We start from the raw sequence: 15,288 nt of genomic DNA on the forward strand, positions 1-15,288 counted from the left end.
TTTTATACAAGAAGGGAATACAGGTAAAAATTATTGAAGTAAAGGATTTGCCAGGAGAAACGTCTGACATAGTGTACCGAATATATTGTAGAGGTCTTAAAAAAACATAATTTAGAAAGCAAGATATTAGGGTTTTGTGCCGGCAACACTAACTTTGGAGGCATGCGTAGAACCGGGAAAAATAATATTTTTACCAAGCTAAAAGCTACTTTGGACGGACGGGAGCTTGTGGGAATTGGCTGCTCAGCGCATATTTTAAACAATTCTATACAAACCGCGGCGGACTGCCTTACAATTGATATACAAACTTTAATTACCAAGATTTACTCTTACTTTTACATTTATACTGTGCGCGTCAGTGAATTAAAAGAATTTTGTAATTTTGTAGACATAGAATATAAAAAACTTTTGGGTTACAGTGCTACGCGGTGGTTAGCGTTACGACCAGCTATTGAGCGCGTGTTGGAAATATTTCCTGCATTAAAATCGTATTTTGCGTCTAATGAAAAAACTCCGACAATTATAAAAAATTATTTTGAGAATCCTGAAACCGAATCTTGACTTTTCTTTCTCCATAATGTGTCGTCAATGTTTCATAACACGGTTTTAAAGATAGAAGGACAGGATATTTCTATGATGGAAACAAATATCATTTATAAGGACCTTAAAAGCAAAATTGCTGACATGATAGCAAGTGTGTTTCTGCCCCTGCAAGTTCGACAAAATTTAAAAAGGCTAGAAGAAGACGGCTTAGTTAAATCGAATATTTTCAAAGAAAAAGTGGTGGAATTTTACAGCAAATGTATTCAGTATCTGGAAGAATGGAAAGGCCATTTTGAGGGAATCGAGAAGTTTAATTGGATTACATTAAACATGAAACCTACGCATCAAATGGTTCAAGTATGCAGTGACTATTTAATCCAACATTATCCGGAAATAAATTTAATTGATGATGAGCTCTTTGATAAAATCTGTTTCATTCAGCGCTACACCACAGATGAGAAACTTGGGCATTGGAAACAGAATTGTGTTTCGGTATCAGATAGGTGGATTGAAATTTTTAAAGCCTTTAAAGAAAATGATGTGTCCAATAATATTGGCAAATTGGTAGAGTATTGCCTCTGTATGCCAAGAACTAATGCACCGACCGAACGGGCTTTTTCTTTATTAAACAACATCTGGACTAGCGAGAAAACCCAATTGAAAGTGGAAACTTTGAAATCCTTGTTGATTGTCAAAAATATTTTAAATGCAACCTGTATGGAATTCTATGAAAATATACAGGAAAATAAAAATTTGTTTAAAGCAATTCATTCCTCAAAAAAAATATAAAAAAACAAACTAAATTAAATAACTCCTTATGTTTTATTATGTTATTACATTAGGCATGGCTTATCATGTTATGTTATGTTTATTATGTTTTATTTTTATATTGTAAAATCATATTTTAGCTTTCACATTTCTTGTGTTTAAATAAACGCAACATTTTTTGATATCTAAAAGTTTTTTATTTACTTGGGTATACAGGTTGGCCGTTGGTTGAATTTTTGATAAATATTTATTAAATTTGGGCATGGCTGCTCAAAATTCATGTTGTCCTGGTTTCAGGTTTAAAAAAAATGGTCACCTTACGCCATAAACAAATGCCCTTTCATCCAATAAATCGAAAGCAGAGTCTTTAACGAAAGTATCTGAATAAGAATATTATCTGATTCGATGTCAAACCGTGACAATTTGAATTTTCCACCATTCGTCCTATAAAGTGTTGCAACCCTATTCAAAATAAAACCATTTGGCAGCTGATAGTTTAGGGTTGCTAAAAATAGAGAGTTACTCGATAGAACAATGTATTTTCCTTGTTGAACCGTATTTCAAAAATAATGAAAGTCTGGCGGCCACAATTCGAAAATTTGAGAATTGGCCCCCTAGATTGTGTGATTTAACACCATCTTATTTCTTTTTATGAGGTTATTTGTAGTCAACGTTTTTGCCTACAACCACGCGTGCACTGAAGGAGGAAATTCAGAGTTGCATCAATGAATTTTAGCCATATTTATGCAAAATGGTCATGGGAAAATTGTAACAAAAGAGTGCGTATGTGCCAACTAAGAACAAGCGAAAACTGTGGGGTTTTTTTATTCAAATCTTGTGTTAATATGTTGTTCTATCGCGTAACTCTCCATTTTCACTAACCCTAAACTATCAACTATCAAATGTTGTTTTTTTTAATAGGGTTGCCAACACTTTACTGCGCGAATGGTGGCAAATTCAAATTTTGTGTTAATTTTTGGATACCCTTTAGTATTAAAGATCATATAAGACAGTTGTTATGAACACTCATCATGCAATTTCAAATGAAGCCAAGTAGAAGCATTTTTCATTAAATTATATCGAAATTTATAAATCAATCAAACACGGATGCGCTTATTTTCTGAGAACAAATCTCTGATGATACTGAATTAACTTTGCCGAAACATCTGGTTTCCGATTCAGTTTTCCTGTTTAAGTACTATGCCACGCTATAAGCGTTCGAATGGGATAATTGTATCAATTATGCACCATTTCAAAATAATTTACCACTTTTCGAATAATTTTCCTCTTTTAAATAACCAATTTTCGAGAACTGCTTATTGTTTTTTTAACATAACGAATAATATTTTTTTTTCGATGGAAAATATACTTTTATTACAGAGAAGAGAAAATAAAAAAAGCAAATGTAAAATCCATTTGAAATGTCAAATGTCAACTAAATTAAAAACTGTTATTCAAACTTCAAAACTAAAATGAAAAGAAAGAAAAACGGTTAACGATTATTTAATGGATAAATTTATTCGAAAATGGTTTTGTATACCGACACTTTTATGACGCAATTCAAACTTCGAAACTAAAGTGAAAAGAAAGAAAAACGGTTAACGATTATTTAATGGATAAATTTATTCGAAAATGGTTTTGTATTCCGACACTTTTATGACGCATGCCTGTTCTACCTGCTTGTAATAAAATGGCTGTTTTATTATTATTATTATTAATTTGTGACTTTTCGAATATTTTTAAATCTCTGCATGGCACAAAAATAGAAAATAAATTATAATTTGTACTTTTTTTTTTTAGGGAATCAATGACAATTTAACCTAAATGATTTTTTTTTTTCATATTTAGTTTTATGATTTTTGTACATTTTAGCACCAAATTTTCGATAACTTTAACCTTTTCTCAAAGTTTAAACTAGAATGAAAATTTAAGAATTAATTATCTGGCAACAAGTTTAAAATGTAAACTTTAGTTAATATTTATGGAAAATTTCTCTTGTGTTACGTGTTTTCTTTCACAAAATTTTGAATATAATTTAGAAATAAGAAGCGTGCTATCTAAAATTAAGATCTTATTGCAAAACAGCATCAGAATGGGATGCCCCGAAGACATATATATAATAAGGCATTTATCCACATCATTTATAATGTTAAAAGTATATATTGTTACGAACCTGTGATGTTGCTTCCCAGCATAGTTGGTTCCATAGGAGGTCCCAGAGCTTGGCGACAAACTTGGTGACCATTTGGCGACTTGGCGACGAATTTGGTGACTTTGGCGCCAAAAGTGATTATACCCGAAACATCGAGAATTTCCCCGATCCATCTAGTAGGAACCGAGTTACGCCTCGAACGTTCTTGATTGGTTGAGTGATTGGTGCAGTTCTAGAGACGGGTACCATTTGGCAATTTTCTGCCAAATTTTTCTCGCAAATCCCCGCGGACGCTGTAATCTTCAGAATTTTATTTCTCAATATTATGAATATTTTCAAGAGACGCTGGAGACTTTATCTTTAAAGTTTGGCGCCAAATTTGGCGGTACCTGTCTCTAGGATTTAGCCGAGAGGTTTCTAGCCCCGCATCCTAAGACCTATAAAAGGAGCTGCAGCTGCCGGGGAGTACTGGAGAATCGAGTAGTGGTAGTCGAAGAGTCGTGAATTGAGTAGTAGTCGAGAGTCGTCGGGATCGACGGGGATGAACGAGTCTTCCAGAGAGAGTAGTCGTGGACCAGTGGAGTCGAAGAGTAGTCGGAATCGACAGCAAGAACTGGCCTTCTATAGATTAGCGGAGCAGCGACGGAGTCAAGTGAGTGCTGAATTAAGTTGTGCGCTACGGTCTGCATTAGAGTATGTTGTGTGCTGTTGTCTGCACGTCTCGGCTGAAGATAATTGTGTGTTGTATATAGTTTTTGTCCTGTGTGTCTTCGTGTAAATAAACGTCGTTGTTTCATTTTCTACTACCGCCTGCTGATTGAGTGTTCTCCACACCATATAACTCCCACTATCCAAACGAACCCCGGAAATTTCGTAACAATATATATATATATATATATATATATATATATATATATATATATATATATATATATATATATATATATATATATATATATATTTGAGGGTCAGCCTAATTGGGAGTCAGTCGTTGGAGCTCAAGGAAAGCTGTTTTATGATGTTGTTTCAATCTAGGAATGGCCATAAGAGGTGTGCGGCCCAATTGGAAACAAAAATCCATCCTGATAAAATAAATTCATAGATAATACAAATGCTTGCACAATTTCGAAACTCTTTAACACCAAGAAGTGAATGAACGTTCCATTACAAAGAAAGACAATTCCATTTATTACCGAATTGAATAATTCTATTACAAAGTATTTTAGAAAGAGAAATAAGTGATATACATCAAATGCAGGATTTGCAAAAATAAATTTTTTCCAGATTTAAATCAGAGTTATTTATAATTATTTAAATGATTCTGTAGTAAAGAATTAAATCATATTATTCAAACTTTCAAAATTACTATAAAGGACAAAAAATCTTATTTTAATGTTTCGAAATTCTATTTTTTTCCGAATTTCCATTCAGCTTTTTTATACATTCAGCGTCTATTACAATCGAATGTGAGGGGAAAAAAATTATCATCTAAATAATTGAAAAATCTCTCTCATTTCTTTTAATCTTTTGGGTAATTTATTTTATCATGAGTATCCAACTGTAGTTTGTATCTATAGTTAGTATCTTAGTAAATTGAAATAAATGATATTTTATAAATAAATAATGAAAAGAGTGGAGCTTGAAATAATCCGAAGTTGAAACAAAAATTCGATATATCCGAAAATTTGAGTTAAGAACTTCTAAAGATGCAGCAAGAGAAATCGTTGAATTTGAAATTAAAGTTAGCAGACAGTGATTCGCTCGTAATATTTAATTGTTTTAATAAATATAATATGAATGAATAAAAAAAACTTAATGAAATTTTAAAATATATTAAAACGATATTTATTGATAAAGATTTTTCTAATAATTATTATAATAAGCTTCTTAAAAAATTAATTCAAATTTCTAGAAATTTTTTTTTAGATATATTCAGTATTAGTCAAATGCACAAGGAAATTAAGGATTTGAAAAGTTATTTATTCATGATAATTATGCATACAAAATATGACAGTATTTGAGAAATGAAAACATTTCAGAAATTTAAATATATACACTTTTAAATCTTGACTTTAAATAAAATGAAATAAAATAATCTTGTAGACTATAATTTAACATATGATTAAGAGAAAATTCAAATTTATCAGAGGAAAATTCGAACTGCCGACGAATTAGAATAAAAAAATTTCCAAATTAGCCAAATTACACAATTATAATAATGATTTAATGCACATTTCAAAGGTAAATTTAGTGTCGTGACATTTCCCCTTTCCCCTCATGTGATAATTGGCATTCCGGCCAGATGTAACTTCACCCGTCACCCCCCACACACATCGTTAAGTGCCTACGAATCGCCATATGGAGATCCTCTTCACCAGTGGAGTCATTGCGTCTGGGCATTTGTTGTATCCAGATAAAGGAAAACGTATGTGCGTTTCGTCGTTTCAAACAGATCCATCATATATTCAAAGGAGAAGAACATTAAGCCATTGAGATGTTAAACTTTTTTCCATTATGAAGAGCTCCTCATATTTTCCAGAAACGAGCAAGCGCCAGCAACCATTGTCATTAAGAGTCAAAGTTAGGTGGACTTTAGCCGGTGTTAACTGTGAATTGAATATAACTAAAATGTGTTCAGGAAAGGTCAGCTACAAAGATGAATCATTGACAGACATTCTCACGATTGACTGAAGAACATTAAGGAAGCATTGTTGAGCAGCTATTGGATGATAAGGAACTCAAATGCATCAATGAGAAAGTCAGAGAAGGAGATTTGATAGAAACAAAATGCGGGATTTTTGTTTGAGAAGAGAGAAGAGCAGTGAGAGCCGTTTAAGGAGGAGTCGGAGAGACGTGGGTGTTCGAAGGTGTTCCTGATTTTTTGAGAAGCTCCATGTGATTCGGGTTTCTGTGTTAAGATCCCTCCGATAAAGATCGGTGGATTTCTGGAGCTGCCCTTGAAGTAGCCGCATGAGTTAACAGCCTGTTAGCATTTTTTTTTGGGGGGGGGGAGTAATTCTCCGATTTGATCGACAAACTATTTTATGATTAAAATTCAACTGTTGTGTAAATATTATAAATAATAGTAACCTAAATGAGAACCAGTAGTTTTTGTGTACATATAAAAGGCTGTAAATAAAGGAATTGTTTGTTACACTAATATCTTATTTGATCGATCAGGATCAAGACATTACAGTGTTTGTATAAGTTAGTAGAAGAATTCTTTTTCAGCTTCAAGTCACTTTCTGTATAGATATGGAATGCCTTTTTCTAATCCACTATCCTAATTGTGGTAACAGTCGTATTTATCCAATAAGAATGAAAAGATTTCTGACCTGCACTCTACGACTATAAATCTTTTAGGGCCAGTTTACTTCGACTCTTTTTCTCATATGTTGCAATCCGAGATGGATTCAATGATTTGCCCTAAAGCTAGAAAACATCAAATTATGTCGTTGGTGAACTGACCAGTTAGCTAGCTTGGCCGATGGTAAGTGAATTCCTTTACACAGACTATATGGACCTCCCGGATATGCCTGTGGGCGAGAGAGAAATTTAAGAATTTGCTCTTGCAGAGAATTTGTTAAAACTTACCATGCCTTTTCTCAATCAAATAAACAAAATAGCAATAAATTTCATGCTACAAACACACAAATTCTTCTGTGCAAGGTCTGGACATCAGAACACTCAGATTTTTTTTTATGGCTGCTTAAATCCTCAGCAATAGGGTTGGAAAATTATTCCTCTATGGCCAGTTTTTGAGAGAGATTATTAAATGACATACTTTTCTTGAAACTTCACTTCATTGTTGTAAAACCGATGGCTAAAAAAATAGGTCACATAGATTAGCAAGCGAATTTTAAAATATGTAAAATTCTAAAATTAATTAATTATATCCTAAATTAAACTCTTACTTCTAAAAGATCTTTTTCACTAAACCATTTGGTACTCGAAAAAGAGGCACTCCAAAGCTTAAGTAGCCTGGAATTTGACTTGACTTAAAAGACTTGAAAACTATTATATTGACAAACTGGAAAACCTTAATCAAGAACAGGAAGACATGGAATGGAATTATGAGAGAGGCCGGGACTCATTTTGGGTTGTCGCACAAGTGAAGAAGAAACCAATTCTTGTCTTTATTTTGAACTAGCCGCCTTTGGCGACCAGCCGGTTCGCCAGTATTACCGCTCGCTACAATTTTCAATTAAATATTTTAAGTAACTGGTCTCTTAATAGATTCTCAAAGAAAACATTTTTAATCTTCAAATTTTGATAGTCATACCAAACTTATACTGTTGTTTAGATCATTTCGTTCAATTTACTATACATATTTTACTAATTTGTTGTCATTTCCTGTAAAACTTCTACTTTAATTTAAAGTGGAAATGATGAAATTGCAATTAATATAAAGATAATTTTAATAAAACCAAGCTTTTTATTTTATTTATCATCTTTATTGTTATTTATTTATTATTATTATTATTGAATATGAGTATTGCAAACAGAATCGCTCGGTATTTAAGTCTTATGTGAACTACAAAATATTTTTCATAATTTATGTAATATCTCAAACAATAATTCAACCAAAATTTCTCAGATTCAGCATAAAATTCAGTTTTTAGTTTTGCTTTCAAAAGGATTGAAATGAAATCAATAAAAATATTTTGTTCCGGCCTATAAATATATTTCAAAAATTATGAAGTCTAAATTTAATGCAGTAAGGTATCAGATTCTGAGAAATATTCTGTACACACCAAATTTTAAATAATTGAATGAATGTTTTTATTTTCCACGATCAACTAAGACTTATTTATGAAGTTTTGAATGTTAAAAATTTAGAAAAACTCAACATTTTCATAATCTTAGGCCAATTAATCTTGAGAAACCTGCGCGCTGATTAGCGTATTTTCTTTGAAACGATCGATGGAAAATCTAAAATTATCCTTTTTTTATTGAATAGTGATATTCAAATTTTCATAAATCAGTCAGTTTAAGTGATTGATTTAGTTGATTGGAAATTAACTCTTTTTATTTAAAATATTAGTGTTTCAAGAACATTTTGTTATTCTTGATTTCTACAGCAGAAGCTTTATGTAAAATCAAAAATTCGTTATTTATTAGAGCATTTATTGAATCAAGTTACATAAAATATAATCATTTTCCATTTAGACCATTTTAGCAGATATGTGTCTTACTAAAGGTTTACAAATTAGCTGTGTGGCCCTGATTTGAATGGATATCCTGTTCATATTAAACAAAACTTGCCTTAAAATAAAACTGATTTATTGGATTAATAATATAGACAGTGTAAAAGATCATAAAATAATTTTTCTTGAATTTATTTTTTAGAAAAAATAATATTTCATTTTTGTTTCATTTTCTACAGACACGTGCCGAAAATTATATTTTTGCAGATTTTATTTCCAAAAAGATTTAATTTATTTTTAATTGGAGCTTTAATCGATGTGATGGCAACACTTTGAAAAAAGCTAATTTTTCCCCATGAATGCGAAACGTGCTCGTGCAGCTTAAATTTTATTTTTATTTTGTACGAAAAATATTGTTGAAAAATATAGTTAAAATATTTATTTAAAAATTCATTAAAAATAGAAATTTAATTTTAAGATTAAAACGTTGATATCATTTAAAAGATAAATTTTTGAACTTTAACTTCATGTAAAAATATTTTTGTGCGGTAATATTTTCGGAAGTTATAGCAGAAACACGCCAAAATTTCGCTTAATTTTTAAATAAATAAAATTCTAATTAAAAATTCGAAAAAATAACAACCATGTGCACATTTTCGGCCTCCAAGGTATACACGTGCCAAATTTGGTAGCTGTAGGTTGAATGGTCTGGCCTGTAGAGCGTCAACACACACACACACATTGAGCTTTATTATAAGTATAGATTAATTCTGATACCTTCTTTGCAGTACTCTGGCTTAAGGCCCTATTAGTAGCAATTAATCCAATTAGGTAAAAATCAGAGCCCATAAAAGGCCCTGAAAATAAAAGTGGGCATTTTGTTCTACAGAATATAACGAAGAAAATCGAATATATATTCTGGACATCATTATCCAAAAGCTGCAAAATATATGAAATATTTAAATTATTGGCGGACAAAAAAATATGCATTAATAGCTGCCAGGAATAATGGTTATATTTTCTTTTCAAATAAATCGTTTAGAAATACCTTCATATCAATTCTGCCAAATTGTTTGACATTAAAACTGCGTTATTTTGATTGTCTTACTTAAATTGTCTTGTTTACTCTGTGTATACGAACCTTTCTAATGTAGACAAAGCGCTGTTATAAACATAAATATCCAGTTCATCTATTCTTTAACTTGTAACTTCGCGTTTTTATTTGTCTTGTAAACTATGCAGATATTAAATAGAAGTCTTCCTCTTTACCTTTTTACAGTGGAAGAGAATCACGTGATTAAATATTTGATGAAACAGTGAAAAGGTTTGAATTTCAGGGCAGCAATGTAATCTATTGATGGAAATCAGACAAAAAATATTATTCAAAAATTGAGAAAATTCAGCAAAATTCGCATAACTATTAATTTGGTATAGTTAAAAACAATTATTTAAATTTGAAAATGTTGCAAAATTTATTTTTGTACAGTGATATTTTCAAAATTTATTGCATAAAAACATCAAAATTCAGCTTAAAATTTCAAAGATAATCTCACCCAGGTGCACATTCTCACCCTCTAAAGTACATCTGTGCCAAATTTGGTATCTCTAGTTGAAACGATATGGCTTCAATAATACACACACATGTACGCACACATTAATCTTTATTATTAGTAACGATAGATATAATTACATTTTTTTTCTTTTTTTTAGTGTTTAAAGTGACTAAATTCTAAATTTTTTTGTAATAATTACATTCTAAGTCATTCGAAATTACATATTTATTTCAATTGTATCTCGTGAATTAATAATATAAATCAATAGTTACAAAAACTTTAATTCTTAAAAATAAGAAAAATTGCAATTTTCTTATAGCTCTAGAAGTCATAAAAGTCTCCTCAGCAATACATGTACACATAATAAATGCCACATAACTATCCATGGAATAAAAATAACTTTAGGCTTCGATTCATACAGAGAGAAAGAAAAATCTAATATTCGCAAGCTATAAAAATCACTTATTACCTCTTTCATAGCTATCTGAGATGTAACAATCCTTTCCAATAGAAATAAAACAAACGCTTTAAAGAGTTGATTAAACAGCGTAATACGTTCGACTTGAATTTCGTCAATGAAAACTTTGACTGCGAGTCATGTTTCAAAAATACTTTATTTTTTAATTTTTATAAATTATGGAACACTGCATAGCAAATAACTTTATATTATTGTAAATATAATTTTTAGAATTTTAAAATGGTATGAAAATTATTCCTGTGCCCTTATATTTTTAGACAAAAAATATTCGAAATTTATCTTACCTTTTTAATAAATTAAAATTCCAAAAAAAAATTTAAAATTGTTTTGAGGTGAGAATTTCCAATCTCAAAAGTGAATTTGTATCAAATCTGGTAATTTTAAGTGAAACATTCTGCCTTGCAATGCATCAATCGACAGCCAGACAACAGAGCCACAAATTTACTTTTATTATTAATAGAGAGAACTGTACAATATATGATTGAAAAGAATAAAAAAATAAAAAGATCATTACAAAAAAAAACCCGTTTCAAAAGTTTTTGAATGAAATTGTGCTATCTTTGCGATAAAACGTGACATTTTAACTACTTAAAAAGGAATGGAAAAAATGAATTCCAACACAAATATGTGTGAAAATTTTGATATATTAGAAAATTATAAATAAAATATATATATCCTATTTCTGCCACAAAAAAATTGAAATGGAACGTACCCAAATCATTTAATCTAATGGAAAAATGATCAAAAATGTGAATAATAACGAAAAAATCCTGTGCGTTAAACTTAGATCCCCAGGAACTCTAAATATTTATACCATGCAATGGGCAATTTCACATTTCACTAAATAATAATTTAACTACGTACAAGTACGTTTTCCTCTACTTTTTAATAAAAGGAATGACACTTTATTCCTACACCTGGAAACTTTTTCGCATATTTTCTAATAAATGTGTTATCCCCTTCTCCCCCATAAAATTATGAAAGTTGGGCAAAGATGTGAGCATCATGGATGCTTTATCCAGGCCATGAGAGTTGTACCCTTTGTATTACATATGTATTGACCGCATATCACCACCAAACAATAAATATGAAAGAGCATATTAACGAGCAATTTTGGGGGATTTTTTTGGCGATTAATCGCTGGCATGCAGTTAATACGCAAGTACCAAAAAATCGAATATGTATTTGAAAACTTTTTTTTTCCAATGAATTATAACCAGAACTACAACTATAGCCACACGATGACATACTAAATTTCATTTATTTAAATCATTGGGTTGTTGCGATATCACTTTTACGTGATTGCAAAAATACAGATTGGCAGATGATCAAATTTTAGATAAACTTCACTCAAAGTCTGATAATCACCTACATTTTAGATGCCACATTTTGATGCTGAACTGGATTTCATGCACCTAAATTGTTTTGGATAAACTCGGTGAAATGCATGTAAAAGGTGCAAATCGACAGATGAGGAAGACTAAATGGGCATGAAACCAAATTTGATGTTATTAATAGAGAGAACATCAAATTTGGTTTCATGTCCATGTCCAAAAGTTTTAATCCACTTTTAAACCTAATTTTATATATTTAGCTCTTAACATTTTGTAGTTACCATGTTCATTTCTTTTCGGACAGACGGATAAATAGATATAGTGCAAATGAATTTTGTTCAGATTTTGACAGAAAGCCGCAAATTAGGGGTGAATACCATATATCAGCTGTATGTCTCAAAGCGCTTTTAAGTTATCGTGTCCTCATACATAGAGCGGCAGATAGACATAATTCCAAAGATGTAGTTTTAGATATAAAACTTGAAGGGTCTTCAAAATTTATCGTTCCAATTTTTTGACGACTTCAGTACTTTCTTTTCATATACTAGGAAGTAAAAATCCGATCTTATTATTATCATTTGGATTTTGTTAAAATAATTTTTTGTATTTTTTTTTTCACTATCTGAAGTTGCTTTTAAATTTAGATTTTTAATTCTCTTTCAACGGAGTATTCTTAAATCAACTCTCTTGACAGAAAATTTTAAAAAAATTATTTCAGTTTGTCAGAATTTGGTATTTAAATCTGTCTTATAGAGAAATCAAACTTAAATCTTAAAAAAATATTCTAGTTTTGGGAATTGGAGGGGGAGAAAAAGGCGAGACTCACATTGTTTGAGAGCACCTACAGGACTTAATCTGGTCTTTGCGCAAATGAAATTTTAGTCATCATATCTCGGTAACTTAAAACAATTTATTTTGTCTTGAGTAATCTAGTTTAAGTTTGTTCCCAAGTTGTGAAAATGATTTTATCCTTTATATTCATCGACATTTCATTAAAAAAAAACATTTTTAATTTTATAGTCTGGAGAGTAAATATTTAAGCAAACTTGTTTTTCTCTTAAATGTAAGTGTTCCAACACTGCGCCTTCACCCAACTATCGTACTGTATATTGTAAGATTTAGAAAAACAATTGTTTAATTTAGTTTAACAGTATTGTTCAAATTAAGTGTAGTTTAACAGTAGTTTAGTGTAGTGTGTTGTGTAGTTTCCCAGTATTGTTCAAATTAATTGGTAAAATTATAAATATTCCAAAAATTAATTCTAAATATCTGTTGGAGTATGAAAAAAATTAATTTAAATTTTTTTTACAGCATTTCTTGATTATTTTCAAACTGCATGTGTCATATTTCTTCGTTTCACCTACCACAAAATTCGAAACTTAGAAATTTTTTGTAATGGCTTTATAACTTGTAGTCCAATGAGTGTAAAATATGGTAACAGCATTTGTTGCTTGGTAGGAAGTATCCTGAATTTCTGCATTTAATTTAGATTGTTTTTGTGATAGAATGATTTTTTTTACAATTTCGTATTGTTTTGTGTCAAAAATGTTATTTGATATTTGGGATTTCCCTCTTTGGAATAAGAATTTGCGTTTTAGATAAATCACGGAAATTAGATTTAAAAAAAAACAATTAGTTTTAAATGTGCGTAACAATGAAACACTATTAATTTTATGAAATAATTTCCTATTTTTTGGCAGTGGTAAAATTTATAAAAATTATGATTTCAGTATTAAGTAGAAAGTTAAATAATCTGTAAAATTATATATAACTCTAGATAGTTTGCCTAGTAACATGAACAAGTAAATAATTAAATAACATAACATAAATGTAATAATTTTAATTTTTTAGTATTTTATATATAATAAAAGTTTAAACGGAGAATTTTTCAATGGTAATTTTTTAATATCTGTATGCAATTAGTTTATGTGTTTGTTTGTTTTTTACTTCTTTCTGTTTTCTTTAACTATTTTTCTCTAGAATTTTTATACTTAACTCGCTTTTCTTTTCTAACATTTATTCATCTTTTATATATTTTAAATGAACGAATAATGACCAGAATATTTTATTAAAAATGTGATATTTCTTCTTAATTCATCTATAAAATGCCATGTAACACTTAAGTAATGGGCAACATTTTAGGAAATAAAAAAAAATTATTATTCTGAATATTGTAACATCAATATTGTATAACATGTATCAATATTAAAAAAAAAAAATTAAGTTTTGTTATAACAAAGTTCTGGGACAAAATAATTAGTTTTAACAATTCCTTTAATTTGAAATTTTAAAACAAAAAGAAAAATTTTAAAAAAGAAATCGCTGGAACAAATTTTTATGAAAATTTATAGGTTTGTATTACTGTAAAATACTGTGAGAACATTAATAAAATCTAACTTTGAAGAAAATTAAACAATACTGTGGAAACAAAACTGAAAAATATATAGTAAATTCATCGTATCACAATGTTGATTCATATTTTAATAACGCTATTGTAAATTTTGTATTTTACAATACGAAATAACAATTTATTATCTATTTTTATACTTTTTAGCTTAAATTATTCTGCAATCCGGCATGCAAATATATTAATTTTGATTCTTTGTTTTTTAAAACAATCATTTGATTTTTATTAAAATGTCCCAGCTCTCTCTTTATCTATTTGAAGTAAAGTAAATTATTATAAGAAAGAAAAAAGGTAAATAAAGAAAATTAAAAGAAAAGTAAGCAAAGAAAACTAAAAGAAGGAAAATAAAGAAGGGGGAAAAAAAAGGAAAGAAAGCAAAGAAATGAAAACTAGCTACGTGCAGATTTTTTAAAAAAAAAAAATATCTTTCGAAAGTTCTTCTTTTCAACTCTCATTATAGATAAAACACGAAAATGCTAAAGCAACTGTTAAAAGTTTTGATGGACAATTCCTGTTTACAAGAGAACTTCATACTACTATTTAATATCTCATTGTTCCATATCCAAAGGCTAGTGCTTTTTAATTTAACTTCCAAAATTTATTTTATTTGCAAATCCTATGCACTAGTAAAATCGTCCCCTCTTTGATTTCAAATTATATTTTTAAATTGAAATTGTGAAGAAAGCCCTTAATCAAAATGATAACCCAAAATTACATGTAGAAGTGTACAATACTTCTATCGAACGAAGTGTCCAATAACCATAATTTAGAGCCGCCTTTTAAGATCGTTCTAGCCCAATGGATTTTCTGCCACTTGCAAGCTTTGATGGCCACGGTTCGAATCTCAAGTAAATAAGAGGACTAAAAGCTTAAGGACTGCTATAAAAAAAGATTAATTGCTTTTTT

The sequence above is a fragment of the Argiope bruennichi genome, chromosome 6, assembly GCF_947563725.1.
Source record: "Argiope bruennichi chromosome 6, qqArgBrue1.1, whole genome shotgun sequence".
Taxonomy (NCBI): Eukaryota; Metazoa; Arthropoda; class Arachnida; order Araneae; family Araneidae; genus Argiope; species Argiope bruennichi.